The sequence below is a fragment of the Mytilus californianus genome, unplaced genomic scaffold (assembly GCF_021869535.1).
Source record: "Mytilus californianus isolate M0D057914Y unplaced genomic scaffold, xbMytCali1.0.p SCAF_6, whole genome shotgun sequence".
Lineage (NCBI taxonomy): Eukaryota > Metazoa > Mollusca > Bivalvia > Mytilida > Mytilidae > Mytilus > Mytilus californianus.
In genome coordinates this window covers 55,747,084-55,774,998 of record NW_026262712.1, presented here as the reverse complement: position 1 = coordinate 55,774,998, position 27,915 = coordinate 55,747,084, and the positions used below count along the sequence as shown (strand labels likewise).

The 27,915-nt window shown below is 30.9% G+C and overlaps 2 long non-coding RNA genes across 2 annotated transcripts; both read left to right on the top strand.

Annotated features, from left to right (window-relative positions):
- Positions 1-10,313: 10,313 nt before the first annotated feature.
- On the top strand, positions 10,314-15,784 carry LOC127705731 (uncharacterized). The gene is made up of 2 exons (XR_007983962.1): positions 10,314-12,347; positions 13,946-15,784. It is a non-coding gene; the product is annotated as an uncharacterized LOC127705731 (long non-coding RNA).
- Positions 15,785-22,029: 6,245 nt separating this feature from the next.
- LOC127705737 (uncharacterized) lies at positions 22,030-27,248 on the top strand. The gene is made up of 3 exons (XR_007983969.1): positions 22,030-22,093; positions 23,342-24,020; positions 26,494-27,248. It is a non-coding gene; the product is annotated as an uncharacterized LOC127705737 (long non-coding RNA).
- Positions 27,249-27,915: the final 667 nt, after the last annotated feature.

Genomic DNA, 27,915 nt, shown 5'->3' with positions numbered 1-27,915 from the left:
GGTCACCAACAGGTCTTCAATGCAGCGAGAAATTCCCGCACCCGGAGGCGTCCTTCAGCTGGCCCCTAAACAAATATATATACTAGTTCAGTGATAATGAACGCCATACTAAACTCCAAATTGTACACAAGAAACTAAAATTAAAAATAATACAAGACTAACAAAAGGCTAGAGGCTCCTGACTTGGGACAGGCGCAAAAATGCGGCGGGGTTAAACATGTTTATGAGATCTCAACCCTCCCCCTATACCTCTAGCCAATGTAGAAAAGTAAACGCATAACAATACGCACATTAAAATAGAAGACTAGTTTGTGATATCGAAAACCATGGTTTAATTTTTTTTCAGTAAAACAGAGATTTCTTTCGCTAAAATCAAATACGTTGTTACATACAAGAGCAAATTGAACAAGTTGAGATATATAAACACCATATGATGGTGACAAGGGAACGTCACCATCTAAAAATGTATAATTAACAATAGGAAATGAAAAATCATCTCTTTTATCGTAACTTGTGATATTAAGCTTCCCGTTTACGATATAGATATCAAGATCCAGGAAAGGATAGTGCTCATTGTTAGTATTAGCTTTATTTAAAGTCAGTTCAGCAGGATAATTCGCTTTAGTTTGCATACTGAAAGCGTCATTATTGAGAGCCAATCATTATTGAGAGTCAATATATCATCCAAATATCTGAAAGTGTTATTAAATTTTTGTATCAGATATTGTTTCGATGGGTCTTTGCTGATTTTAGTCATAAATTGTAACTCATAACAATACAGAAACAGGTCCGCAATATTTGATGCACAGTTACAGTACTTGCAACCTTAGGCGTAACTGTTTGACGTGAGCTTGACTGATCGGTGAATGATCGGTGACGGATGTTTGACTGATCGATGACTGATCGGTGATCGATGACCCATAGAATCCGTCAGATACGTCAGATTAGCTATGTGGGAGTTACCGTGACAACGGTCAGCGATCGATCAGTAAAGTAATTATATGCACGGATCGGACGGATACGTATATAATTAAAATTCTTATGTAAAACGCACTCCACAGTATTTACATTCGATAAACGTGGACCTCTACGAAGACACCTTTACTCGTAAATTTGTAATCAACTTGGTCGCAATAACACATAAAAAAAATATATAAATTACTGTTCACGCATTATACTGTATTACTTCATATTCTATTTTTTTGATAGAGAATGCAATTATTTCTTTATTGTTATGGAAGTTAATGACCGCAATTGGATTTTTGTACTTTTTGTAGTTCAGGATTGGTTGTTTTTCATAAAATTAAAAGAATATCAGAGAAAATATACTAAAATGTTGTTCGCAATGTATAAAATTACTAATTTTTCTACTTTTGATAAAAAATATTGCAATGTTATTTGTAACTAGTTATTTCAAAGGCCTCAAGATAAGTTTTTTTTATAAAAATTTTAATAATGTAAGTAGAATAATACTTAAACTTTTGTTTGTGTTGAATACATATACAATAGTTTCTTATTTTGGTAGAGATTATGAACCGCCATTTGATTTTAGTACTTTTTGTACATCAGGATTGTTTGTTTTTAAAACATTATGCTGAAATTCAGGAAAAGATACTCAATTTTTGTTCGCGTTGCTTAAAAATGCAAATATTTCTTCTTTTTTATCAGAAATAATGGAACATCAATTACAATCAGTCATTATAAATGCCTTTAGATAAGTATTTTTGTATAAAATGTGAATAATTGAAAGATAAATATGCATAAACTTTTGTTTTTGTTGAATAAGAACGCAATATTTCTTTATTTTAATGGAAATTATTGACTGCCATTGGATTTTGTACTTTTTGTAGTTCAGGATTGGTAGTTTTTCAAAAAATTAAACGAATATCAGAGAAAATATACTAAAATGTTGTTCGCATTATTTAAAATTACCATTTAAAAAAAAAAATGCAATATAAGATTTTTTAGGAGAATTTTAAATATGTTAGGCTTAAACTTTTGCTTGTGTTGAATATGAATGCAATAATTTCTTTATTTTGATAGAAATTATGAACTGCCATTTGATTTCAGTACTTTTTGTACATTAGGATTGGTTGTTTTTCATAAAATATGCTGAATTTCAGGGAAAAGATACTAAATTTCTGTTCCTGTTGCTTAAAAATGCAAATATTTCTTCTTTTATATCAGAAATAAGGCAACGTCAACTTCAATCAGTCATTATAAATGCCTTTCGATAAGTAATATTGTATAAAATGTGAATAATTGAAGGATAAATATGCATTAACTTTTGTTTTTGTTGAAAAATAATGCTATCATTTCTTTATCTTAATGGAAATTATTGACCGCCATTGAATTTTTGGACTTTTTGTAATTCAGAATTGGTTGTTTTTCATAAAATAAAAAGAATATCAGAGAAAATATAGTAGAATGTTGTTTGCATTATTTATTCTTCTTTTGATAAAAAATAATGCAAAGTTATTTGTAACTATATATTTCAAAGGCCTCAAGATAAGATTTTTTTTATAAGAATTTTAATCATGTAACGAGAAAAATACTTAAACTTTTGTTTGTGTTGAATAGGAATGTAATAATTTCTTTTTTTGATAGAAATTGCGAACTGCCATTAGATTTCAGTATTTTTTGTACATCAGGATTGGTTGTTTTTCATAGAATATGCTGAGTTTAAAGGAAAAGATACTAAATTTCTGTTCGTGTTGCTTGAAATGCAAATATTTTTTTCTTTTATATCAGAAATAAAGCAACGTCAATTGCAATCAGATATTGTAAATGCATTAAGATCAGTACTTTTGTATAAGATGTGAATAATTTAAGGATATATATGCATAAACTTTTGTTTTTGTTAAACATGAATGCCATCACTTTTTTTATTTTAATAGAAATTATTGACCGCCATTGGATTTTCATACTTTTTGTAGTTCAGGATTGTGAGGAAAAAAATACTTAAACTTTTATTTGTGTTGAATATGAATGCAATAATTTCTTTATTTTGATAGAAATTATGAATCGCCATTTGATTTCAGTACTTTTTGTACATCAAAATTGGTTGTTTTTCAAAAATCATGCTGAATTTCAGGGAAAGATACTAAATTTTTGTTCGTGTTGCTTAAAAATGCAAATATTTCTTCTTTTTTATCAGAAATAATGGAACATCAATTGCAATCAGTCATTATAAACGCCTTTAGATAAGTAATTTTGTATAACATGTGAATAATTAAAGGATAAATATGCATAAACTTTTGTTTTTGTTTAATATGAATGCAACCATTTCTTTAGTTTAATGTAAATTATTGACCGCCATTGGATTTTGTACTTTTTGTAGTTCAGGATTGGTTGTTTTTCATAAAATTTAAAGAATATCAGAGAAAATATACTAAAATGATGTTCGCATTGTTTAAAATTACCAATTTTTCTTTTTATGATAAATAAAAATGCAATGTTATTTGTTACTAGTTATTTCAAAGGCCTCGAGATAAGTTTTTTTATAAGAATTTTAATAATGTAAGGAGAATAATACTTAAACTTTTGTTTGTGTTGAATACATATACAATAATTTCTTTATTATGATAGAAATCATGAACCACCATTTGATTTCAGTACTTTTTTGTACATCAGGATTGGTTGTTTTTCAGAAATTATGCTGAATTTCAGGGAAAAGATACTAAATTTTTGTTCGGGTTGCTTAAAAATGCAAATATTTCTTCTTTTATATCAGAAATAATGCAACGTCAATTGCAATCAGTCATTATAAATGCCTTTAGATAAGTAATTTTGTATAAAATGTGAATAATTGAAGGATAAATATGCATAGACTTTTGTTTTTGTTGAATAAGAATAAAAATTATTGACCGTCTTGGATTTTGTACTTTTTGTAGTTCAGAATTGGTTGTTTTTCATAAATTATGCTGAATTTCAGGGAAAAAAAACTAAATTTTTGTTCGCGTTGCTTAAAAATGCAAATATTTCTTCTTTTATATCAGAAATAATGCAATGTCAATTGCAATAATGGGTTGTTTTTTTTTCACAAAATAAATATCAGAGAAAAGATACTAAAAGTCTTTCCAAGTTTTTAAAGTCTAACAATTTACCAATATTTCTTTTTTTTATACAAAAATTCAATAATGTTATTTGTAACAGTTACCAGTTATTTTAAAGGCCCCCAGATAAGTTTTTTATAAGAATTATAAGGATAAAAATACTTAAATATATTGAAAATAATACACAGAAATTGGCAATAAATGATCATGTCATTTCATTTTCCAGAGCATTTTCAGAAAAAAAAACAATCGCAATAAAAATCGTTTTAGCACTCTTCGGGTATGAAAATATATAACCCAAATAAAAACGAAAATCACCATTCTTTTATAATAATATTTAAAATCAGTTTTATTTGCATATTTCTTTTCTTTTTTAATTCTTAAAACTTTGCTGAATAATTACTAAACAAATGTTGATCTTTTGTACTTGAACGTTTCGTATTTTCTGTGGCGCCATTTTAATTAAATGAAACGAAACTAAGAATCCGTAATTTGTATTAGTTCATCATGTGACGTAGTAGAGTTCAATCTGTCAGAAAAGTCTATCGGTCCGATCCGTCAGATCCGTCCTATCAGTCAAACATTTTTACTATAAGTCTGACGGATTGGTGACGTGAGTTTGACGCGAACTTGACTGATCGGTGACTGATCGATGACCGCTGACTGATCGCTATAATAGTAACGCCTAAGGTTGCAAGTACTGTAGTCCCCATTGGAATTCCGATAACTTGACGATATACGGATTCTCCATAGCGAACAAAAATTTTATCTAGTACAAATTCAAGGGCGGTTATAGGATCGAAGCAGGTGCAATTGACATAGTTCTTTTGTTTGTTGTTACTAAAAAATGACCTAAAGATTTGAACATATATATTCGCATTCTGACTTTTTAAATGCCCATTTACATTTAATTAGGTGTGTGAATTTTTCTTAATAAGATTATGAGGCATAGTGGTATAAAGGTTAGAAAAATCAAAACTTTGAACAGATTCGAAATCACCAATATAAGCATGCAATTTATCAAGTACTTCAAACGAATTTTTGACACTCCAAAAGTAATTAATTCCACTATTTTCTAATGCCTGATTTGGACAATTCATTACCAGGTTTTTGATTGTACCAAGTGTACTAGTAAGTAGAATAGACAGTTTAGTAGGGGAACAATGGCTTGAAGACGGAATAAATCTATATTTGTAAGGTGTTTTGTTCCGCTTCGGAAGCCAGTAAAAAGTTGGAACTTTCAGTGTATTTGGTTCTGCTCGTGAAGAGGTAGCTAAATGTTTATGTTTGTCACAGATGTGATTTTCCGAAAATGGAGTCACTTGGAATGTTGTTGAATTTGTTATTTCCTTTTACATAACCTCAATGTAAAATTTACGTCAAACTATAATGATATTATTAGCAGCCTTATCAGCCGGGACAAACACAAATTCCTTGGCGAGTTCTTTTAGCTTATGTTTTATACGTGAAATAGGGCTATTATGGTTGTTGTTAGGAGTAAAATGTTCTTTAAAATGTTTTATAGGAATATCAACTATTTTCATTACTGAATTAAAAAAAGAATCTAAGGATTTCTTGTCAGCTTTTTCTCGTTTTATCCATTTCGAGCAGTAAGTACGGAGTGAGTCGTGGAGGATGTTACGACACTCATTCCAATTAATAATTGACAGGGGACGATATTTAGGTCCTTTGCTGAGTAATGATTGCAACTCTCGGTCATGCATGATGTTATGATCTCCTGTTATTACATGGGAACTGGGGCCATACATGTATTCGGAATTACTGCAATTTCATGAAGTAGGTGTATTGTCACTGATATTAACATCTTTACACACTTCGCTATAATTAAACACATATTTCCGGGTAGTTTTTTTGTAAACATAACAAATAAGAGGGAGTTCAGTTTTATCAAAATAGCCAGGAATTTGTTCTTTAACAGAATGATCATTAAAAATACCGGCAATATTTACAAAATCAAAACCTTTATTGACATATTTGATTTTAATAACATGTTTGTTGTGATCTTCAGGGCAATAAATTGTTGGAAACAGTTTAGAATAGCAATATGCAATTATAATTTGGCCAAATCCATACTTAGAACTGCAATTTAGAAATAAGTTGCAATCCTCTAAATTTTGATGTAATTTATTAACAGGTTAGATAACAGAGCTTGGTTAACAGATAATGTCTGCCGTTGTTTTTTTTTTAATAGTAATTAGGTCCGAAATATTTGTATTGTTGGTTCGAAATTTTCTTTGATTGCGATTTTTTTCTATGGTGGATAGTAGTCTTATTTCCAATCATACTATATCTCCTTATTTTTATCAAATTGATCAACTTTGTCTGAGGAAGTTTCGACCTTACGTAAAACAGTTAATATACTTATAATTTACAATAACATTGATAACATCTAAAAAACAAAGTGGTATTAACATGAACATATTAGGATGTTAAAAGTGCGCACGGCACATGTTTCTGAAATAACGTCAAGCAACTACGATTTCAATCAAATGTTTTGGAGGTAGCATTCTTTGACCACAGAAGACCATTAAAATCGAGATTATAGAACTTTACGGAAAGCCAAAATGCGGACGGATGAGCTTGCTTACCAACCATTTAAACACCAAAGATGTATAGATACTTGAGTACATATATTAACAAACGAGATGTAAAAATAATTGCTGAACTTTCAAAGGTCAACTTTACTGAAAGGAGAATGAACTTTAGTTCCTTTATAATTCTTTAATTTCTCAACGGTGTAATTTCCAAATGTATGTTTATACTAATATCAGGGACAAAAGACTGATTTGTGAACTATTTAAACCCTCGGGGTCGTAATGGTCTAGTCAAGGAAATTTCCAGCGAATACAATTCATACATAATTTAAGACATACAATTTGCTTTTTCTGGAACTTAAAATACTGCTGTCATCATGATATTTTGCATGCAAAAAGCATAAACCAATCGAAAAGTATAATTAACCAGTGAAAGTAGTCTTTCAACAGGTAATATGGCGTTTAAATTATCAGTACCGAGGCATTGGGTGAATGATAATCTAGCAGACTGATAATACACTAGAAGGGACACAAGTCTAGTTGATTTAATATACTAATAATCGTATGATGCTTTTGTCAATTAGAAAGACAGAATTCTGCAATGACAGTCAGTAAAATCGATTTATATCGAATGCGTAAGAAAAACGTTGTGCATAAAAAGTATTTATTGTAATACAAATGTCCAGTGCAATATAAATACTATCACTTTTTACATATGATACCCATTTCTTATTATCATTCGCAATTATTCGCCATAATGGTACTCTAACTGTTAATGAAATAGTGTGTGCAATACATTATTTCCAATATATCGACTAGTATTTCTGGAGTTTACCATACTGTTATCGTCATGATATTTGAACACAATTACATACACGTATAGAAAAGTTATAATTAACCAGTTAATACAGTAGAACAACAGAGGTGTTAAGATACTGTAACACACGGTTATGTAACTGAAAACTATGTATAGAAAAAATAAAGTAAAAGTATTCAAATACGCGCTATTTAGTGACATGTAGACTTTTGTTATCTTTCACTTGTTTTGTTATAGGCTTTTTTGGTACTGATTTATATCTTGAAAACGATTCTATAATAGCCAGACTATAAGTATTTTATATGTTTTCCTAGATATATGATTATGAAATATCTAATGTGAATTCGGCGTAATCATTATTTAACTGTATATTTAATAATGCGTCCGTAAAATTTACGAATGATTGATTTCAGCTTCATCATTTGGAACTCTTGATTTAATAGCTTCCTTGTGAGCAGCAACCCTCTATCAAGGAAGTCATGATAGAAAATACAAGCCCGGGAATATTGTATAAATTGGGAGATATATATTCCGTATGCAGGAGCTGCTGGAATGTTGCTACATAGAAATGGAAATTTCACAATTGGGAAGCTGAAATCATCTCTTTTGTCGTAAAGTTTTATTTTCAATCGACCCTCATTGTCAATTTCTAGATGTAAGTCACGATATGAGGCAGACTTAACTGTATCTGTTGTATCCTTTATTTATAGATCGATGGGATAGATGCGTTCAACATAGTCAACAAATTTTTAATTATTTAATGAGAGAACATCATCTATATAGCGGAAAATAAAGTTAAAGGATACTGCTAACTTCTTTCCTTTCTTCTTAAGAAGTTCCTGAATGGAGTCAGCCTCATAAGAATGAAGGAACAAGTCGGCAAGAAGAGGGGCACAGTTGGTTCCCATGGAAATGCCGATATGTTGTTGAAAAACACGTCCTTCAAACGTTACAAATATGTTGTCAATCAAGAAATCAAGCATCTTGATAATGTCAATTTCAGAGAGTTCTTTGTATGAATCAGAGTGATTTTTTTCAAAGTAGGATTTATCCCTCCCTAAGACAAGATATTTGTATCTACGTTTGACATTCTTTTTATTTATGACACAAAGCAAAACCAACTCTTTCAATTTGTCTTTTAGTTTGGAATGGGGAATACTTGTGTACAGTGTAGAAAAGTCATATGTTTTAATATAAAAAAATGAAAGAGTCTTATATTGTATGTACTCTAAAAGATCTTTGGAATTTTAAGTATCCATATCTGATTCACGCCACCTCTAGAATAGGCAGTTTCACAATAATTTTGAAGCCCGGCTTTGATTGGTGAAAAAAATTGATGTTAATAATTTAGAAAAAGGTTTCGTGGAGCACTTGGAAGACCCAACAATATACCGTTGTTTTTTAGGGACACTTATTTAGTTTAGGAATCCAATACAGAGATTGTAGATCCAGTTCTTCATCTTTGGTGGAATTCTAAAGGAACATAGAAAAGACCTATGATTATCCAGGATTTCCTCTTTAGTAAGTGTCGTGGGGGTATATGTTGAGTTACAAGTCAATTGGCAATACCTAATTCATTTATCAAGCAGTTAATGTAATGTGATTTACACACAAAAACGATGTTGTTTGGGGCTTTATCTGCAGGGACAACAACATATTTGTCATGGAGGTAGGACAAGTGTTTTGCAACATTTGGGTCTTTAAAGATTGACGTAGCATGGGTATTGATAGACCCATTCAGTTTCTTAATTTTGATTTGTATCGACGACCTCACAGCCTTAATTCATTCGGAAAGAGTATCTACATCTTCTTTCTCGCGTTTAACCCATTGCCTGGCATAATCCTCGACTGAATCCATCAGTATTTTGAAGTTGTGTTTCCAATAGACTAAAGCAAAAGTACACTCATTTCACAATTCCTACTATTGCTTTATTGAATGTATCATTGAAAAACGTTCCTAAATTGACAAAAGCTGAAAGGATGGATCCAAATAATTCGTTGTTTAACCTTTTATATTTTCCTTAAAAAATTCTGCAAATTTATAGACTTTTAATGAATGAAAATACAACTTTATTAGGAGGAACATATTTCTAAGAACTACCTATTATGCAACTGGTTTACATTTATTTGTGGCTCAATGCGAAAGGCAGAAGATGTATATCTGTGATTTCACGATTATAGAACATGTAGAATAAAATACTTATTTGAACCGTTTTATTAATGTTTTCTATATGTAAAATGTAAATCCGCTCCGAATGAATAGCTTGTATATTTATCAAATCAATGTTGATCTTTGCCACGATAAAAATACATATACCATTTTAAATATATGCACATTTTTCATGGCCAATAAATCCTAGGTATAATTGATTGATGTATAAAAATACGTTCACCTTACCTCTATGGTAAGCGAGGTTGGAAAGAGGTATTGTCTTACATTGGTATCTGCATCTACTACACATGGTAATATTTGTTTTTCAAATAAGACCTAAGAAAATAGTGGAATTAATCATTTTTGGAGCGTCAATAATTCGTTGGAAGTACTTGATAAAAGGCATGCACATATTTTTGCTTTCTAATCTGTTCAAAGTTTTACTTGTTCTACCCTATATACTGCTTTGCCTCATTATCTCATTTACATACAAATCACATACCTAATTAAATGGGCATTTAAAAAGTCAGAATGCAAATATAATGTTCAATCTATTTTGGGTAAATTTTTAGTAACGACAAATAAAAGGACTGTGTCAATTTAATCTACTTTGATATAATAACTGCACTTGAAATTTACTAGATACCATTTTTATTCAATTTTGAAATTCCGTATATTGCAAAGTTATCGGAATTCCATTTGGGACTAAACTGTGCACCACTTAATGCAGACCTGTTTCTGTATTATTAGGAATAACAATTTATGACTCAAATCAGCAATGACCCATCAAAACATCTAAAATGAAAATTTGATAATCGACGATTTCAGTATACGTATGTACACAAAAGCGATTTATCGTGTTGAACTAAAAAAATTACGAAAAAGTCGTTATTCACCTCAAAAGCTAACAAAACCTTTAAACATACATATTCAGAAGGAATGTAGTACAATACTGTTGTCAAGTCTTTGCATCGGAAATATACACATTTATTCTTTAACAAGTTGATGGCATATTACGGGTTATGTTCTTTTCGTTTAATTTATGATGGCATGATATCTAACCCCGAACGGGAGAGACTGTGCTTGATTTTCATATTCTAAAACCAGTTGTTGGCAGGATACGGGTTATATTCTTCTCATATAGTTTATGATGGTATGATACTTAACCCCGAACGGGAGGGATTGTGCTTGATTTTCATATGATGAAGACATAATCTTTTACCCGAATATATGTTGGAATACTACATTTGTAAGTCAATCTAATTTTTTTTTTCGGCATTCAATGGTTGTTTCTATGTATATTTCAAATGTTACGAAACTATCCGTCCGTTTTCATGGTTTTTGTTTCTTGAAATATCATGTTTAATAAATCCACCTTTGATTACATTTCAGTGATAAAAATCTATATTTCATAAATATTAAAAATACTAGTATGCAATTTACATCAGGGTTTATATTTGATGGTTTATATATGAGGACAACTAGAATTTACGAATACCCGAAGGGGTGACAAAAAGATCCCCTACTTCTCCTTACTACATGTACCATGCTTTTCATGTTATCGAATAATATATTTTTTTATTATTTCAATCAAGATAATTTAAAAATGTCAAATTTGTTAAATCTTATCAGCCGCTTTGATATTAAATATTGAATATCAAATATCAAATAAAGAACCGGTCGCTTACTTCAAATACATCTTTAATGTAAAGTTTCGAATGCTTAAACATTATATAACAGTCAGTCGAAATAACTTATCAATTATTAATATTGTATGTCAACACACAAGTGCTGACTATTTTGGATCTGATTCTCTCAGAAACGAAATGTCCAACAATAGTGGCATCGGCTATGTGGTTATAAAACTCATCACATATATCAGGCGAAAAACTTGGTACGCTAAACCTGCGTTTATTCTGCATCAAGATATAAAAGTAGAAATCAATAAGCAGTCAGAATTCCAAACTGTTAATTACCTGTTATATATATATATATTTTTAATTGAATTAGTCAAGCTTACCACTAACGGATTTGTACTATAATAAATAACTTTTTTATATAAATTAACCGATTGATAGTTATTTTTTTTTAATGTCCATAAGTTTAAAATCACCACATCACGCTGATATGTTGAAATAAAAGCACAACAATCAATATTAAAACGGAAATATGTTAGATATAAGATGCAAAATAAACAACAACATTTGTTTACCTTATTTCAGATTTCACAAATTTAGAGTATTGCTTTCAACTATTATTCATTTTAAAAAGACGTCTTTGTCGTATCTTTAATACATGTAAGCGATAAGATCAGAAACACCCACACGCGAGTTAAAATTTCCGTTATCTAATTTCACAATAACTGGTATTGGTTAACAAAACAACTCTACAATATCAGGTAAAACGACACGAAGGGTTTTTAATTCATAGGAAGCATTTTCTCCTTCAAAGATACATATGAAATAATCCTGTGTTCATAATTCTGGATAATACCTATAGAAACCCGACAAATGAAGTATTATGATAATGTAATATCAACATATATAAGGTGTAACATATTATGTTAGTCAAGAAAGCACGCTTCTAAAAAACATATATTTATTAATAGTTGAAAATGAAGGTTTACACCAAATTGTGAAACACATTGTCTTTATATTTATGGAATACATATGGAACACATTTTCTCAAGAGCCACTGCATTTATGGATTGTTTTGGATTGTAAAGGGATAATTCTACAATTGGCCCATACACTCATGGAAATGCTACAGTAAGTGGTAATCATTTCATTATTTGTTTGTCATGGTGATTTAAAACCTAATACATTTGTGTATGTGTCTGTTTTAATACACGTACAATAACATGAATGTACTTTTAAAACGCTTTAATTTTTTAAAAGCATATGCAATTCATCAACATCATGTACACACTTCAGCTTCACGTATATGCTAAAATTATTAAGGCAGATACTCTGAGACTTTTAATGTGCTGAATGACGTAGTTAACATTCGTTTATTTAACAAACAAAAAAAATGAAAATATAAAAAAGTAAAATAACAAAAATACCGAACCCCAAGGAAAATGCTAAACGGAAAGTCCATAAGCAAACGGCAAAATCAAAAGCTCAATCACATCAAACGAATGTATAACAACTGTCATATTCCTGACTTGGTACAAGCATTTTCTTATGTAGAAAATGGGGATTAAATCTGGTTGTATAGCTAGCTAAACTACTCACTTGTATGACAGTCACATAAAATTCCATCACTAAACTCACATGCACTATCGTATGTCTATGTTTACTAAACCACGAAAATACGTTTCGTTCATATTGGACATTGATACATGAAGTGAAATAAATATCCACACATGGCAATATTTAAAAGAAAAACAAAACTTGTTCATCTTGTAACTTTGCTTATGAAATGCAAGTCATTACAAGATATTCCTTCCCACTTTTATTGATGGGTCTTTAAGTGCACTTGGTTTTCTAATATTTGTTATTGTAGGCGATGTTTTAAGTCTTCAGTAACATATACACATACTATTCTATTATTAAAATGTGGTACTTTGTTCGTTTGGCTACATGTATCTCACTAGGAATTTACTCTGACAATTTCATTCTGAAAGATTAAAACACTTTAACTGCACATACAAATAAGAAGATGTGGTATGATTGCAAATAAAATCAGACTAAACATTACGTAGAACATATAAAGGTCCGCAACAATGTGATGTTTTGTTTTTAACTACAAATGTATATTTATTTGAACATGAACTAACTTTAAAAGAGAAATGTTTGTAGACTAATTGAGATTAAACTGATATACAATTATCTTTCATTGTTGATCGACCGGCAAAAAATAGTGGCATTTGTATCTACATGTTGTAAGTACAATGACAATCCCAATTTCATACAAAATTCATCTTGTTGTCTTAACGAACTTGAATATCTTACACGATGAATAGGTCTTTTACAATGATATGAATGGAAAACCAGAAATGACGTATAAAAGAACTTCAAAGTAGACATGAATTTAAGTCAGTTTTATCTGATCGCATTAAACATCTAAGGACTGGAGCAACTCTTTTATTCCGAATGGCCTATTTATTATAATATATGATCACTTGCAGTATATGCCAAAATGCTTATAAACTTAAATTGATCAGATGTTTCTTCTCTTGTCATAATTTTGAAATTTTCAAGGAACAGATATTGATCGATATCATGCATATATATACATATATGATTACTTAAGTTGATTATTTAAGACGAGGTTTCTTGCAGAAGCTTCCATTTTAATGGCATTTACTAGAAATCACTGTTAAATGCAGGTGTAATTACTTCCACTTTTATAACAATTACAGGTGTTATCATTCATTGGGGCATTGTCTGTGACTACCTACCAAAGTTATTCTAACAAAAGAAAACAAGAGGAATAGTTGGTTAACCTGACACAAGAATTGTTGGCTGAATTGAAAAGAAAGCAAAAGGACACATTGACTGAGTTGTCAAGCAGCGAGGAGAAACTGATAACTGAACAAGCGGAAAGGATAGAAAAAGAAAAGGCGACGTTGTCTGAGTTAATAGAAAAAGGAAAGAATACGTTAACTGAATTGATAGGACAATGAAAGAAAACCTTATCTGAACAATCTGAAACGGTAGCAAAGGAGAAGGCGGTGTTAGTGCAATTCATCAAACAAGATAGGAAAAAACTATATGAGCAAGCTGCAGAGATAGAAAAAGAGACGAACCCATCAACCGAAGGGAATAGAACGATAATGAGATGTTATTTGACCAATCTGCAAAGATGAAACAAGAGAAGGAAACCTTCAATGAAATTAAAGTAAAAGAGAAGAACGTGTTTACTGACTTGATAGGAAAAGAGAAGGAAAAGCTGACTGAATTGATTAGAGAAGGGAAGAAGACTTTAATTGAACAAGCTGAAATAATAGAAAAAGAGAAGGTAACATTGGGACAATTCACCGGAAAATCGGAACAAACGTTGAATGAACAGGCTGCATGGATAGAGAAAATGAAGGAAACATTTACAGAATCGATAAGAAAAGAGAAGGAAACTTAATTTGACCAATCTGCAAATACGAAAAAAGAGTTATATACGTTAACTGAACAGGCTGCTTGGATTAAATTAGAAAATGAAACTTTAACTGCACTAATAGAGAAAGAGAAGGACATGTTAATTACACAAGCTGAAAGGATAGAAAAAGTGAAGGATGATTGGGTTAAATCAGTTAAACAAGCGAAGGAAACATTGTCTGAAAACGCTGCTAAGATGGGGAAAAAAGACAGAAACCTTAATCGATCAAACTATAAAGATAGAACGAGTGAAGGATAGTTGGGTCGAATTGGTACAAAAAAAGGAAAACAAGTTCATTGAACAAACTGTACAGATAGAAAAAGAGATGGAAACGTTACTTGCAAAATCTAAAAGATGAGAAAAGTAATGACGGAAAGCTGTGCATAAATTGGTAGGAAAAGAGAAGAGAAAATATACCGAACAAACTGCACACATTTCAACTAATATCATTCCTATTTTGGTTTAGAGCGTTCGTCTTGCTCCTTCTTTAATATAAAGGGGTATCATTTTCATTTGCAATGTCTGTTTTCACAGATGATAGTTTTGTAAATCCTTTGTACTGAAAATTTTCACTCGGTCAAGTTCTAGAGTTAGAAAATTTACGTGACAGATAGTTTATGAATTATCTTATGCCTTATGGGTAGACTAGAGTGAATTGCAAATTTTCTGAAGTGTTCTGCCAACTTATTTGATATAAACATACAGTTGAACCTTGATAAATCTAAGTCGAAAGAATCCGACAATACTATCGACCTATCCGAGATGGCGAGCTACATCATGTTTACCCTCATTCCAATGTTGAAATAGTGATTTGTCAACCTGGAACGTTAATGTTGAAGATATATTTTTTTTTCCATTTTATGCAAATTGATAGCACTTATAATAACAAGAATCTTAATTTCATAAAATCTAAGCAATTAACAACAGTACACATCGAATTTTCACAAGATCAGGAAGTAGCAAAGAAGGGGAAATTATCGAAACGGAATTATAATCTTCGCAGATGAAAGTATTACACTACCTCCTTCATACTTATGTGCTACTGTCTGTTAACTTCGAGTCTATTTCTATTAATAATTTATTTGAATAAAAGATAGTGTGCAGTCTCTTTAACCTTTTTTCTGACTCCGAAGTTTAATGTATTTACAATTTGTTTGAACCCTTGTCTATTGTTCTTTGTAACAAATACATAAACATCCAATATAAATATATTATGTTTTGAGATCTTTTCCTATAGGACGTTTGTTTAACTGTGTGAAATAACATGAATACTCTGTCGTGCACGGTCTTCATTGGAAGGGTAAATCTAGAGCATGAATTTTGGAATTGATCATGTTGATATGGACACTGCATGTTAAAGAAACCCATCAAATTTCATTCCAGTCCTCTTTATATACAGACTCATCAAAGATACCAGGCTTCATAATTCACATTTTATAAACCGTAAATTAAGAAAAAAAATAAAATCGGGTGATTGTCTTTTCGTTGTTTTTTCGGTGGCGACCGATGTTCTATTGTTTTCTCTTCGATTCTTGTTATGTATGGTTATCCATTATGAAAAACGTAATTGCATTCCCAATTCTTAATTAAGAGCACGATTTTAGATATTTTGTTTATTTGTTCCCGTCTTGAACATGTTGAAGAAGATAGACATTAAAGATCTAATCATAGAATTATGCATATAACTTTTTACAAACCATTGTTTTTACAAGGTCAGCCATTTTCTTCAGACATGACTTCAACAACGGTTATTTAACGTGGGGTGAACCATATTTAGGAGCTCTTCTGTACATTATCAGAAAATACATTTTATAGAAAAACAGATGAGCGAGATTGACTGCTTTAGATCTACTAGATTTTTTTTACATGGCTTCAAGGAAAACACCGAAAATATTGTTGAATCTACGAATGCTTAAACCTAAACAGTTATCAGAAGGATTCTCTCATATTATATCTTGAAAGGAAAATAGTTTTAAAGTGCTACGGCTACCTTCACGAATTGGTTGACGTTGTTTGATGTGAGATGACTATGTTTTTGTTTATAGTTTTATCATATATCAGGCCATCTTTTTCGTTTAAATTTTCTTACATTATGCTATAATAGGGCATTTTATGTGTTAAAGCTTACTTTACGATATGTGTTTGCTTATTGTTGAGAACATTACAGTAACCTATATTAAATGTCAATATTCTATTTTTATTTATGGTGGCTAGTAGTCTTATTTATTTGTATGAGAGTGTTTCGACCTTACGTTAAACAGTATATATATTTATAATTTACAAAAAACATTGATAACGTCTAAAAAACAGAGAGGTATTTAAAAAATAGTAACAACACGTTATATAAATTTCATGATTTCGATGCGCTTTTCTGGATTTACCTTCATCGGAAACGTTCAAAGACAAATATTTGTAAGCCAATGATTTATAAGAACCGAAACAAGTAAAGAGTAAATATGAACATATTGGGATGCTAAAAGTGCGCAAGGCACATGATTCTGTAATAACGTCATGCAACTACGATCTTATTCGAATGATTTGCAAGCAGCATTCTTTGACCACAGAAGATTATTAAATCGAGACCATAGAACTTCACGATAAGCCAAAATGTAGAAGGAGTAGCTTACCGACCTGATCTACCCGTTCGAGTTAGTATAAACTGACCAAACAAATAATAATCTTCATTTTCGACCGACGAACTTTTCTGGACGTACATGTAACAGGTACACTCATGACCAAGCATTTAAACACCCACGATGAGAATAGATACTTGAGTTCATATATTAACAAACGGGACGTATATATAATTGACGAACCCTCAAAGGTCAACTTTAATGAAAGGAGAATAAACCTTTGTTCCTTAATAATTCTTTAATTTCTCATCGGAGACATCTCAAAAGGTATGGAGTAACTTATCAGGGACAAAGGACCAACTTTTGGACTATTTATACCCTCAAGGGTCGTATTGGTCTAGTCAACGATATTTCCAGCGAGGACAATTTATAATTTCAGACATACAATTCGCTTGTTCTGGAACTTAAGATACTGCTGTCGTCATGATATTGTGCATGCAAAACGCATATACAAATCTAATAGTATAATTAACCAGTGACGGTAGTCTTTCAACAGGTAATATAGCGTATAAATTATCAGAACCGAGTCATAGAGTGAATGATAATCTAGCAGACCTATAAAACACTAGAAGAAAAACAAGTCTAGTTGATGTAATATACTTATAATCGTAAAGTGCTTTTGGCAATAAGAAAGACACATTTCTGCTATGAAATTTAAATCGTCATTGACGCGCAGTTTAACTTTCGAAACTAATAATGGGAAGTTGTGTTTGTTAATTATCGCTACGTAACAAGAACGGGACATTTTCATATAAGTGAGATTAATTTAAAAACGGAAAACTGTTCATAACACTTTTAAAACAAGATAGATTTAACACATGCATGAGTAGGTTTTTGAAAATCTTATCGATTGGAAATCATAAATTGATCTACGTGTATCGCTATTCGTTTTGTGTTACATGTAAATTTGCAGATGTATCACGATTTCGTGCTCTCTTTGTGTAAGTAATTAACTTTTTACAACCATACATACTCTTTACTCTATTAAAGGATCAACTGCAGTGGCGGATCCAGAAATTTTCATAAATGTGGCCTACTGACTGCCATAGAGGGGGCCCGCTCCCGTCATGCTTCAGTGATTCCCTAAATGATCAACCAATTTTTGCCCACAAAAGGGGGGGGGTAGGCCTCCTGCCCCGAGGCCTGCCCCCTCCCTAAATCCGCCTCTGAACTAACAAATGTTCTTATATTCTATAGAATAACAGCCACGTACCTCACAATTGGGTAGGGGAAGTATAGAATTAAATCCGATTCGATGTTTGAAAACAAATGTATTGCCATTCATATGAAAATTTTTCCAAATAGTTCATTCGTTTAAACTTATTGAAAAAATAGTCTCCCTTTCACGGATAAAAATGTCATTACAAATAGAAAAAAAAATAATAAAGCACCCCCTTTCATAAACTAAGTTGGTACTATAAATTACTTACAAAGTGACTTATATTTTTCGTAAATCATTATTGGGTGCTAACAATTTATTAACTGCAGTAACAGTAATATTTATCTGTGTCTGGATAATGATTTATAACGTTTATATATATCAAGATTAACCAGCGAGTTGTATTTCACATTATAAATGAGCCGTAGGGCGTATTACAAACTGAACGATCCCATTTTCGGTAAAATAGGATGCAAATTTTTGCATATCTTAGCAGAAAATGTTATGTTTGACGGTATATAAGTCAGAAAAATGCATATTTGAAGGTTTGTCTTTTCGTAGAACACACCTCGGGGTGTCAAGTTTGCTCAAAAGAAAGACCTCCCTACGGTCGGTCTTTTATTTGAGCGATCCTGACACCCCTCGGTGTGTTCAGCGACGAGAAAAACCTTCAAATATGCATTATCCATAACTTACAAAGTATTCATCATTATGATATCCTCAATGTTAATTAAATAGTACGTGCAATACATTATTTCAAATATACTGACTAGTATTTCTGGAGTTTACCATACTGTTATCGTAATCATATTTGAACACAATTACATACACGTATAAAAAAGGTATAACTTAATCTATTAGTAGAACAACAGAAGTGTTAAGATACTGTAACACACGGTTATATAACTGAAGAATATGAAGGTAAAAAATAAAGTAAAAGTTTGCAAATACGCGATATTTAGTGTCATATAGACTTTGTTATCTTTTACTTGTTTTGTTATAGTCTTTTGGTCATGATATATATCTTGAAAACGATTCTTTAAAAGCCATCCAATTAGTCTTGTTTATGATTGTCGACGGATATAATAAAGATCTATCACATGTGCTGTTGGCGTAATGATTATTCGACTGTATATTTAAATGCGTACAATACAACATTTGCACCAAATAACTGTCGATGCAGTGATATTTTTTTAACTTCTCAAATCGGTTAATTAAATCCCCAAGGTAAATATTATGAAATCAGAACTGCATAGCATAATACAATTTCAAGGTTCAGTTATAGCAATTAGTTCAAACTATCTATTTATAATCATTTGATCACTAATTTTACCAAATTAAATACCTGAAGGTGTGAATAGTTTAACCGATTCTCAGTAAATTTTGATAGGCTAATGCAAAAGTATATTCATTTCGCAATTCCTACTATTGCTTTATTGAACGAATCGTTGAAAAACTTCCAGGTATTGGCATCAGTTGAATTAAAAGATCCAATTATTTCGTTATATCTTTTCCTTTAACTCTGTATATTTAAAGACTTTAAATGAATGAAAATTCAAGTATATAAGGAGGAGCATGTTTCTGAAAACTACTTATTATGCAACTGGTTTACATGTATTTGTAGTTTACAACGTTAGGCAGAATAGATATCTATGTGATTTTCACGTTAAGAGAACAATTTTTAGACCCAATGAATACATGTTTTGTATTTGTGGACACATAATGAGCGGTACATTATATAGTCAATTCACACACTAATAGACGACTTTTCTATACTTTATAGCTTTGCTTCCCAGACTGATAAACAAATGATAATACGATTTGAATGTATAGTACCTTTTATACTTTTTATATCTATGTTAATCTGGGCCATGATACAAATACATATAACATTTTAAAATTAGGCACTTTTTGCAAGGTCTATAAGCTAATGTGAATGTTAATATACGCAGTAGTCTAATGCAATTGTTGTTGGTTGTGTTACCTAGAAGAATTGAAATGATTTATGACATTCTTTAATTCATCTTTGATTTTGCTATGAAATATTAATAAAAGATTTATAATTTCTTTTCCCAAATAGCAGTCTTAGCTTTCTGAACTTCATATGGCAGTATCGTTTACTTTAATAAAACTTTTCAGGAAGTGCCATACATCATTTGAGACATCACGATTGATTTTTTTCTTGGCCGTTCCTTACTGCAGACGTCAAATGATAATACGATTTGAATGTATAGTACCTTTTATACTTGTTATATCTATGTTAATCTGGGCCATGATACAAATACATATAACATTTTAAAATTAGGCACTTTTTGCAAGGTCTATAAGCTAATGTGAATGTTAATATACGCAGTAGTCTAATGCAATTGTTGTTGGTTGTGTTCCCTAGAAGAATTGAAATGATTTATGACATTCTTTAATTCATCTTTGATTTTGCTATGAAATATTAATAAAAGATTTATAATTTCTTTTCCCAAATAGCAGTCTTAGCTTTCTGAACTTCATATGGCAGTATCGTTTACTTTAATAAAACTTTTCAGGAAGTGCCATACATCATTTGAGACATCACGATTGATTTTTTTCTTGGCCGTTCCTTACTGCAGACGTCAAGTTATTTTCACACACATAACATATACTTTGCAAATTATAGTCAACCTGTGAATACAGTCTTATAGATGTGCGAGGATACTGTCATTCAAAGTCCTATCACTTAAAATTTTGTTTAAAACAAACACAAATAGTATATGTATCAGGGTATTCTAACAGTATTATCATTGGTGTTCCTTACATAGATTGGTTCTTTTCTGGCCTTTGATGTAGTCCACGATTCATAGATTGCTGTTTTCATTCCTGTGTGTTTGTTTTGCTTTTGATATCAGTTTTGAGCACGGTTGGTGTCATATGTTTTATCTAGCGATATATATTTTATACGTAGGAATGGCGAATGTATTAGTTTTTTTTAAATAAATGCATTCAATTTTATATTTTCAACAAAAAATAACGACGAAGTCGTATATTTGAAACAAAAACAAAAAAGTTTGTTCAATGTTCAGTAGAAATTATGAACCGCTTAACATAAACCAATTTAAAAATCAATTCAGAAGTTTTAAACAAACTATTTATCAAAACACTTATGTTACCGAATTAAACGCATGACGGTGTTCTTACACGAATTCCCAATATATGTGAACAGATAACCCTAAAGTTACTTGTGCGATCATTTCGCGATGTCTACTATTGATTCATTAAACAAATCCTTTGAAAACTTCCAGGAATTCTAAAGTGGATTTTTTATAATTCAAGGAATAACTAATATATTCATATGTCAACGGGAAGATTGTTTTTTTATATTTTTTTCCTCTTGCATGTCTTGAAATCCTGCATATTTATAGAATATAAATGAATGAAAAGTATATGTAATCTATTCACAAATATTAGGTGAAACACGTTACTCAGAACTATGTAGTTTGTTAATGGGTCACTTCACAAGTTTGAAGATATATTTCTTTATATGTCTCTATAGAACAAAACGCTTTTCTTAGGACCATTTGTCATTTAATACTTATAAATAGGGTCGAAATTACTTAAGTCAACTTAAAGATTCATGGACGACTATTCAATTAAGGTGAGAAATTATATAATTGTGTAATAGGAATATTAAAAAATATATAATTTACTTATATGTATATGTATCTTTCATAGTGTTATGGTAATCGCTGGTTTCACTCCTAAATAGAAAACAAAATACAATTTCTATAATTATATGTACAATCTACTGTACACTACAAAATGGGTAAGTGTCAATACATATTAACACATAACATACAAAGTTACCGAGTGGGATAAATTAGTACAAATACACATGAAATATAAATAAATAAATGAAATACATGTTTTGATTAGCAATGTCATATCACTACACTATCTGATATGTAGAGTTCTTTATTACAACCGAAAAAAATAAATGCAATGCTTCACTTGAAAACAAAAAAATCGGTATCCAGCTATTCTATTCAGTGAAAATTCGGAAACAGATATACAACTTTTGCATCTGATCTTACAGTTCGTACAATCAAATCGTAGGTATACTCTACTGCTAAATGTTGGGTGATTTCAGAAAGGTTTTCATTAATTGATGAGCAGGTTTTGTCAGCGCCTTTACAGAGCAAAGCTATCCATATTTAAGCCATACAAAATTATCTCAATAACCACATACGAGGTGTTGTTGCCTGAAATCTGTTGTTTATAGAGGGTAGAGTGAGAAAGGATTATTTACATCATAAGTTTGTTATGTCATATTCATTTACATATGTATTCCTTTGCATGACAAGGAATACAAAAAAAAAAGATTGCACCCAATTCTAACAATGTTGTTAGGTCGAAAGCTAAATTTTAAAATCTTTAGAATCAGAAATCCTACCACTGAAAACAACTATTTTTGGTTTTCTGTTGAGGCCATATAACTGTTTAGGACTCTGATATTATTTTGCATCGTATACAGGGTATACAACACTTTCTGCACGTAAAAGGTTCTTGCCATGCAATAAGTCTATGTACAACCTTAAGATTATATGACATGTTGCAAAGGCACATATATTACCTATCTTACATATCATGTTTGTTGTCCAGAAGCAGTCTTAAATTATCGCATTTTTTCCAAGTTGTTCCACCTTGAAAAATCTGCCTATTTTTATAATTGTTACAAGTTTCATTCTCAATCTGTATGAAGTATTGGCCATTAAACGATAAGCAGCAGCCACTAAATATCAAACAGATCAATTCATTTTACTACATTTGTAATTCCGTATTTTACTTTTTACATGATCCCTCATCTTTGTATAAGAATGATACAAATTCTTCTTCTTTGTTTCAGGTATTATCATGAATCGGGATATCGTTGGTGATTGCATACCGAAATCTTTTTATCAAATCAACTACAAGAATAAGAGACGTAGAAGAAGAGTTAACTAATGATAGTAGTGAACGGAATGACGCTTTATCTGAGTTGATTAGAAGAAACATTGAAATGTTAACTAAATTGGTAAAAAAAGACACAGATAAGTTAATGACGTGGATTTTAGGAGAAGACCAAACAAAACACAAATGGAAGAAAGGAGATACAAATTCGTTTCCTGGATCTATAAAGTTTCAAATGTTATCAATGAACACAAACTCATTGTTGTTAACGTACCGAATTATAGTTTTACAAAACACAACGGCCGATAAAGAAACTTTAATAAAACGGGTTGGAGAAAACGAAAAAAATGTTTACTGTAAGTAGCGAGGAAAACAAAAAAAAAACATTATCTGAATGGATAAGTGAAAATCAGCAAACGATAAATGTATCAATCACAAAAGACACAACGACGTTTACCGACATGATAAAAGGGCTCAACGACAAGTTAGAAAAAAAGACTAAAAGACATCAAAACTTTAACTGAAATGAAAGGGCTGTCATCTAGTAACACGTACAGACATTATAATATTGTATTATCGAAAACAAGCAATAAGGAAACGATGACTGATATGATAAGACACGACAAGGGAGCAAGGTATTTGTTTTATTCCCGGCATTATTAAACCAAATCATGTATATGTAAGACTCAGATCGACGTCCGTTCCTCAAATCAACGTCCATATATGACGTCATAATGAATTAAGGTTTTGATTTAACGGTCAATTTAATTTTCCTCTAATCGACATCTTTTTCGTTGTTCTCAAATCGACGTCCAATTTTTGGCTTTTCTAATCGACGTCCGTTTTACGACAATGACATCACAATTTCATTTTATGAAAACAACTGTCATATTTCTTATTTGAAATAGGCATTTTCTGAAATTGAATGGTTGGTTGAACCTAAAACTAAAAAGTTGTTAAAGGTATAAGATTTTAAATCTCATAGATTCTAAATAATAATACTTTAAACAATTGACTGTACTTTTTTATTTTGTCTATTGTTTGAGACTGTGTAATGCTTCCCAGGTGTCTTTCGATTATCTTTGTCGTTGGGTTGTTTTCCCATTGTCGAGTATCCTCCTGCCATTCATTTATATGAATATGATAGGAATAAGACAACGTAGATCGAGTTGATTAAATTCTTGAAACAAACTATTATAATGCATGTACATGTAATATGATGTCTGTGTTTTTCGTGTTGTCATTTTTTGATGGGTGTCCTTTTATTTGTATTTAGTTGATTATTTGGGACGGGATGTTGACTACTTTATTGACCGCTGATAAAAGATTCCGATCAAGCGGATCTCGTTTTGGTAATACATTGCGAAACATCAGACGTCAATAACGGGATGAAATATGATTCACTGATTTGAGAATTTTACTTTACATTGGACGTCGATTTGAGGAACAGACGTCGATTTGAGGAACGGATGTCGAGTAGAGACCGGACGTCGATCTGAGTTTAACTTATATATGTCTATTTAATGTTGCTTATATTTTCAGGACATTTTCTTATTTAGTTTCATTTGAAATTACTATACTATAAACTTTCAACCGGGCAGAATCAGTCGTTATTGGATAATTGAAAAGCAATGCCTGACAGTTTGGTTTTCGAACCTAAAACTTTGATTTTGAATAACATGGAACTATCCTTTTTGAAATTATACAACGCATGTATATTCTTATTTACAAATAGTTTCACTAGCATGGATGGTTTTTGTGAACAAAATTGTCATCATAACTTATGAGTTTCAATGAATCTGAAGATCATTTCAAAAACAACTAGTGTAATTTTTACTATTAAAAACCACATTTAAAACATCCTGGTCAAGCATAGTTTAAAATGATATTTATCTATAAACAAATATTTGTCATGAACATTTATGATGTAGTCTTCCCTTTTGGGATAATAATACTGCTGTTATATCGAAATGTGCTATATAGTTTTTTTTCTCTATAATTTTGTAATTCAAAATAAGCGAAGGCTCCTAGTTCCTCGGGCACATTTTCTTTAGATTATTTTGGCTGTTGGTTTGATGCTCCTTTTAAAAAAATAGCTCCTCACATTTTAAGTACATATAAATCATTGGTTTTAAATACAATATGGATTGAGCGTTGCAAAAAAGGCAAATCCTCAAAATCTGACATGATATTTTGTGTTCCAACTGGAAACGCTCGGACGCATGATATTCAAAGTGTGTTACTTTTATTTTGTTTTATTTTTTGACAAATAAAAATTGAATAACAAGAAGATTGGTCATTTTTTCATTGGAATTTTAACTCATAATGTTTCAACTTGAAAACTGAGTTCATTGGTACAGGTACATGAACATGAATTAAAATCACATTTAGAATAATATAAGTTCATGTATTTTTTGTAATAAAACAGTCCCCTAGAAAAACAATGTATTACTGTGCATTTAATCGATTATACACGATGTGACAGTATGCATGTTTTGTCGTTTAAATCAAATCCTATTTATTACAAAATATGATGCAGGATCAGATAATTTAGAGTTCTGGCTTTTGGTTAAGACGCTAGTCTGTTGTTTAATGTGGTAAACTGAAGAAATAGCTTTGTACGTGTTTATGTTCTAGTGTCAGTATGCATACCGACGTATATATCACATTCATTGTTATTGACTTACCTGCCTACAAATACATTCCGCTGTTTTGCTTATATTCAATTATATGAATTGCACAGACACAAATTTGTAAACGGTAACATCCAATCTAAAACAAGCAATATAGAGTACCAAATTACTGCATTTAAAAACACTTGCGGTAACACTTCTGTAATTAATATAGATAAAAAGATGGGATATGAGTACCAATGAGATAACTCTCCATCAAAATCACAATGTATAGATAAGTGAATGTTTGCCTTAACCATGAAGTCTTTGTCGTTTTGAAAGCAGCCAAACGTGTCTGTTTCTTTTCATCGTCCACTCACATGTTCTATCATACTTATTTTTTCAATTTTTTTTTTAAATATATATTTGCATGTGATAGTTTTCACTTGGGGAGAATTAACCAACAATCAATAACTATTTTGTTTATATTCTACAGGGCCCTGTTTGAACCAGGATGTTCAACTGCCTTAAATATAACTTCAACAAAAGTGGAACTAACATGGGATGAACCAGGTGTAGGTGCTGGTTTTATGGACTTTTATAAGATAATGTGTGAAGAAAAACGCATCTGTGTAACATGTTTCTTTGAAACTCCTAGCAATTTTAGCAAGTATATCGTAGAAGGATTAAAGCCCAACACTGAGTATGCATTTAAAATTCAAAGAGTCAAGAACGGTCAAAATAAAGGTCCCATCAGTAAAACCTTTGCAGTATCAACATCGGAAATTTCTTTTGATAGAATGGCCGAGTCATTATATGTTTTGTTTTATATTGTAGTGTTAATATGGTTTACATACTTATTTTGTTATACTTTGACAATTACATAAATGATAAGAGCGATCATGAAAACATCCATTATTATTCGCGAGAACTTAAAAGATGATAAAATCATCATATATTGTATTGAATAAAAAAATCGAATGCATGAATGTTGATTGCAATTTCACAGTTGTAAAACAGTGAGTAAATATAAATTCATTTTTTTTTTCAATGGACGATAAACGAGACTTTTTCCTTCCACATAATGTAACAAGTTGTTCAAATTATTATATAGAAAAATACACTTTAATAACAAAATAAACAGATTAAATCATCATTTGTTTGACGACACATTGATATATATGTCACCATGTAGAAGAACGGCGAAAGGGACATTCAAACTCATAAGTGGAAAATAAATTGTCAATGCCATGTTAAAACAAGAAAAGACCAAAAGACAAACAACAGTATACACAATACATCATAGAAAACTGCAGACTGAGCAACACAAACCCTACCATAAACGGGGGTGATCTGAGGTGATCCGGAAGGGTAAGCAGATCCAGCTCCAAATTTACCGTTATGGAATATCTGTTTCACAGATGACAACGGTTATTTTTAAAATATCGTACCCACATCTCCGTTCTCTTTTTCCCGAATGTGTCCTATCGAATAAGACTTTTCAACGGATTTGTACTTATAGTCATAGTCATTTTGGAAACTACTTATTTATTCTTTATATCAATTTTGAAAAAAATTATATCAAATAAAATGTTAAACAATTTGTGTGTAATTTCGCATTTTTTTTATATTTATTCCCACTTTTATCTTACTGCACTTAATTGGTATTGTGCATGCCCCCACGTATATCTCGTAGTCTGTGTCATTGGCTTTATAATGAATGCATTGAATGAATGCCAAATATTCACAAAATATTTTGTTTTTAAATTCTTAGAAGTGGTTTAATCAAATCTTGGTGTAACGTGTTTAGTTTATTTTGTCCTTTACTCCTGAGTATTTTGGAAACTTGAATGAATGTGCATATGTTTTATGATATTAGGCGTACAAAACATGAAATATCGATACGTTTTTGTTGTTC